This window comes from Camelina sativa, chromosome 4 (genome assembly GCF_030686135.1).
Source record: "Camelina sativa cultivar CO46 ecotype springtype chromosome 4, ASM3068613v1".
NCBI lineage: Eukaryota > Viridiplantae > Streptophyta > Magnoliopsida > Brassicales > Brassicaceae > Camelina > Camelina sativa.
In genome coordinates, this window is record NC_141883.1 from 55,001 (window position 1) to 60,032 (window position 5,032).

Below are 5,032 nucleotides of genomic sequence, written 5' to 3' on the forward strand. Positions count from 1 at the left end.
TAAGTGTGTAGAGTCGACAGAAGAACTATTTAGTGTTTGGACTAGAGCAAAGCTTTACATTACGTCTAGTGTTCTTATCTGACCTCTATAAATACTAAATTTGTTTCTACTCTTTCTTGACTTAACCAGAAACACAAATGTAAATCTCATGATCGTTTGAGCTGAGAATAATTTACTCTATTCCTTAGGTAAAGGTTATTGTTTCTTCGCTTATTTTCCTATGTCTCAATAGCGACGTTGCTTTTTGATCCTTCGATGTCGGCTCTCAATATCCGCTAATTAACAACATGCTAAATGTTTTGTATTGTGGCTCATTCAGATCACGTGGTTGAAATATAATGATGAAGCCGCCTTTTTAAACAATAGCTCCATCAACTCAGGTACCCAGGTCTGGCTATATAGCTAAAATTTATGGAAGTAAGCCTCAATTCCGTGACTATTAGTTGTCAGGACTTATATAGTGAGTTTAATTAATTGTTTAACAGATGCATCTCTCGCACTAGTGTTTAAGTCCGTGTAAGAGAGTTTTCTTCTTCCAATATTATTATGTTTATGATTACCACACTCTAGCTTCTTCCACTGTTTATGTTAAAAATACTATCGTCTGCTTCTGCATATCCAATTATTTAGTTAGGTTGATGCTTTATATTGGAAGCCTTTTACAGCAAATTCTCTACTTCTTTTTACTGAATAAGTTATGACATTTAAAAATACTAGAAATCAATTATTAAATCAATTATACTTTTCACGTTTTCTAATCAAACAAATGGCTCAACATAGAGTAAGTTTTTAGATTCTTTATCCGTTTAGAACCAGTTTTTACAACATAGAGTAAGTCTCAGGGAAAAACCAGTAACGAGTAGCTAAGATTCTTTATCGTGTCTTTTACTTCACCTCTTGACTGTTTATTTTTTCATTGATACCGTTGATGGTTTTGGTTGCAGGTCGTCTGAGTGAATTTTGGAGCATCGTAGCTACAACACAGAGTAAATCACTTACAGTTGAGCAGGTGAGTTATCTTATTTGATTTCCACTCCTCATTAATCAGTTTGCTTTATCGGTTATACTAACTAATAGATGTTATTTATACTAACTAACAAATCACTTACAGTTGAGCAGGTGATTAATCTTATTTGATTACAGTTTTTTTTAGTTTCACCTGATCTGATATATTGGTGGCTAACAGATGGAAAGGTGGAATCTCGTTAGCACCAGGACCTTCATGGCTTAATCATCTGATGATGTAGTCTCTGATTAGCTCGTCTTAGCAGCTCATACAACCAAGAGACCTGACATTCTCAAAGCTTTAAGCCTTACCTTGGCGGCTGGAACATCACTAATAATCACTATTGGGCTGTAAGTCTTTTGTGATCATGATCATCTCCAATTGTTATCATTAGTTCTGTGATCTGTTTGTAATGGCTATTTGTTTGTTTGTTTGTTTGTTTGTTTGCAGTCTGTTGGATTTACAGGTGCTCCTGGTTTCATTCTAGCTGTTATCTTTTGGCTCTCTTCTTGTTGTCTATCATTGCTTCAAATGGAGAGTTTGTGATAAAGCCAAGGGTTCATCATCATCATCATCATTCGATTCAAGAAGAATTTGTTTCATTTTGTTGATAGTGTTTACTTGTGTTGCAGCGTAATTATCTCAACTCAACTCTCCCCCCCTCATTCGTTTTTGTTGGTTCTTCGTCATTTGACAGGATAGGATGTATTCTTTTATCTGTTGGACAGGATAAGTTTCATACTCTTAAGTATGTGTGTAAAATATTGTTGTTTTATAAGTAATTAAAATAATTTTTTTTTATCATTTTTAAATTATTTAAATTTGAAATTTAATAAAAAAATAGTTTTAAAAATAATTCTTTTAATAATTGAGAAACTTTCCTAGGTTTCTCTAGTGGAATGATGATTTTGGTTTAAGTACTTAATAAATTGTTTTAATTAATTTAATATTAATTATATGATTAGTTTATTTTTGAGTTCTATTGGACATGGTCTAGATTGCTGAGAACTCAATGAATCTCTCATCATTATAGTATTATTTTTTTAGTGTGAAATTTTTTGAGAAACTCTTCTTAATATTTTATTTGCATGTAATTAAAAATTATATAAAAATATTTAAACATATTAAATTACTTACTAAATAGATTTATTTTTATTCTATCAACAAATATTAATTTAAATTAATATAAAAATAAAATTTAAAATAATGAAACTTGTTAGATAGCTAATTTTATTTTAGATTTATAAAAAAATAAAGAGTAAAATATAACAACATAAACTATTTAATTAAGATTTTAAGTTTTTATAGATTTAGTTTATTATAATAAAATCTATCTATTTAAATGGGCTCTCATGGGGTTCTCTATCTGAGAACCATTGGGAAACAATTCTCTCATTTTTTGATTAAAATATTATTATATTTTAATTTTTTATTTTAGAAGTGAGAAATTCTCCTAGAAACTGCCAATGCACATGTTCTAAGATTATATTGTTCTCCACAAAAAAAAATGAAATTATTAAACAAATTAACTCTTCACTCACAATTGTGTTTGTAAATGCAGATTCTGGAACAGAGTGATGTTTCAATTAGGAAGCTGCATCAGATCACATCGTCTGAGTTGCTGACATGGAAGGTGGAGCTGACGTGGCAGTTCTGGAGCCGGTGTGACGACAAGCCAAGGAAGCTGGGCGTGAATATATGGTAAATATTTTCCACGGCAATAAAGGAAGGGAAGACCTTCATGACCAAGTGTTGATATGAGAAACAACGATTTTGAGTATTGGAAACAACGATTTTGAGTATTGGATGAATGATTAAGATGTGGGTAGGCTTTCGGTGGAAATCAGTTTGAATAAAGAAGAAACGACGAACTGGATTAATATTAATGTTGTGTTTGAATATGTTCTTGTGAGGTTACAAGTTTTTTCTGCTCAAGTATCCCCCCTTTTACATGTCTATCACAGTATTTAAATTGCTCAATCTTGTGCTCGGACTCCGAGATTTGCTCCAACGATCTCTCCTCGTTCAGCCTCGATCTCCCGCGATTCTCTCAACTGCTCCTCCTTCATCTACCGAAAAGGTTCTGGATTCGTTGCTAACTCGGGCCCTAGGCCCATTATGCCTATTATTTTGACGGGCCGGATACGGGCCCAGGACAACCGAAACCCAACTCCAACAATTTCCCCCCATCCCTTTGGCCCTACATCGAAGTTGAAGGGTGAATATTCGCAAAATCTTCCTCGGGGGAGATTACGCCGAATCCAAGTTCCCGAGATACCTCCTCTCTCGTCCCGAGATTTTGATATGATTACGAAAGGTTTGGACAGCTAGGATTCAACTGAGAGAGATTCGTGGGATCTCACAAACCAAGGTAATTATGAATTATATGCCCTTAATCACACGTCTCGTCACAACTGCGCACTCATCCACTATGTTAAGGTAACTTGCTTTTAAATTTCTTGTTTGTAACGCCCGCGTCCCGCGATCCTAAAGGGGGGGGCAATTTGTTTTAAGGAAAGTGAGAGCTAAATGAGCTAAAGTAGCTAAGCTACTAGCTCAAACAGCTAGAATATGAGCTGAACGAGCTGAACGAACTCAATGAACAAGTAGTTCAGCTAGGGACAGCTCTTGGCCAGCTGCGGACAGCTAGCGGCCAGCTGTGGACATCTATTGGCCAGCTGCGGACTGCTATCGGCTAGCTGCGGACTGCTATCGTCCAACTAGCGTCAGCTCGACCAGCTGCCAAGGAGATCTACTGAGCTCGGCCAGCTGGACGGTGGTGGACAGTCATGGGACGCGGTGGCGAACGGTTGTGGACCGAACAGACACGGACGGACAGGCACGGCCGAACAAACACGGACGGACGAACGTGCACGATCAAAGGGTCTTGACGGACAGGTGCCTTTTTGGGCCTAGACTTCGGCCAGGACACTATAAATAGAGGGCGTGGCCTTCATTTCCATAAAACATCATCCTTCCATCGTCTATCTAAGCCTAAGAAGAAAAGGGGGTGCGGCTCGGCGAGTTTACTCGTCCGAACTGATGCGCATGCTACCTCTCTATCAAAGGTACGATGAGACGAGCGACGGTTTGGCAAGCGGGCCGATCCGATCGTAGGATAAGCGGTGGTTCGTCCATGGAGACAAACCGATCGCAGGATGATCGACGGTTCGATCATAGAGTCGGATCGATCGAAAGGTCATCGACGATCCGCGTTAATGGACGGATCGATCAAGGGTTGACCGGTGATTCAATCGCTAGTCGGATCGGGTGATCAAAGGATCGACAATACGAGCCGTATGTTGGATTGATCGGTCGGGTGGTCAACAAGTCTGTCGGAAGTATCGGTCTGGTCGGAGGTCGATTGGCGATTCGATTATGGGGTCGGATCGTTCGATCGGAGCAGGCGCTGATACCAAGATCGACAAGTCGATGGCGTACAATGGTATGACCGATGGGTCAACTAATGGCACGTTCGATGCCAAGCTTCGGGAACACGAGTGGTTCAGGAAACCGATTGAGCAACCGTTCACTGTGAACCGACTATATGTCCCCATTCCTAATATGTGCAAGCCTGTGGGGTTGGTTGGTTGTATGGCTACGCACAAAAGGAATGGGTCAAGGTTAAAGATATATTCCTCTGCGTAAAGGGGTTATGAAGCAAGGCCACAAGCTAAAGCTAAGTAACCGAATCAAAGGATATTCGGCCAGGGACAGGGCCGGGACTGGAAGCCGTCACCGTGGATGCTCGGACATCTGGGTCGGGGTCTTTCAAGTGACTTGTAACGCCCGCGTCCCGCGATCCTAAAGGGAAGGGCAATTTGTTTTAAGGAAAGTGACAGCTAAATGAGCTAAAGTAGCTAAGCTACTAGTTTAAAAGGCTAGAATATGAGCTGAACGAGCTGAACGAACTCGATGAACAAGTAGTTCAGCTGCGGACAGCTAACAACCAGCTGTGGACATCTATTGGCCAGCTGCGGACAGCTATCGGCCAGCTGCGGACAGCTATCGGCCAGCTAGTGTCAG

The 5,032-nt window shown here is 39.4% G+C and overlaps 1 long non-coding RNA gene across 1 annotated transcript; it reads left to right on the forward strand.

Moving 5' to 3' along the window:
• The first annotated feature begins 948 nt into the window (after positions 1-948).
• Positions 949-1,706, forward strand: LOC147945125 (uncharacterized). The gene is made up of 3 exons (XR_015596223.1): positions 949-1,009; positions 1,187-1,356; positions 1,457-1,706. It is a non-coding gene; the product is annotated as an uncharacterized LOC147945125 (long non-coding RNA).
• Positions 1,707-5,032: the final 3,326 nt, after the last annotated feature.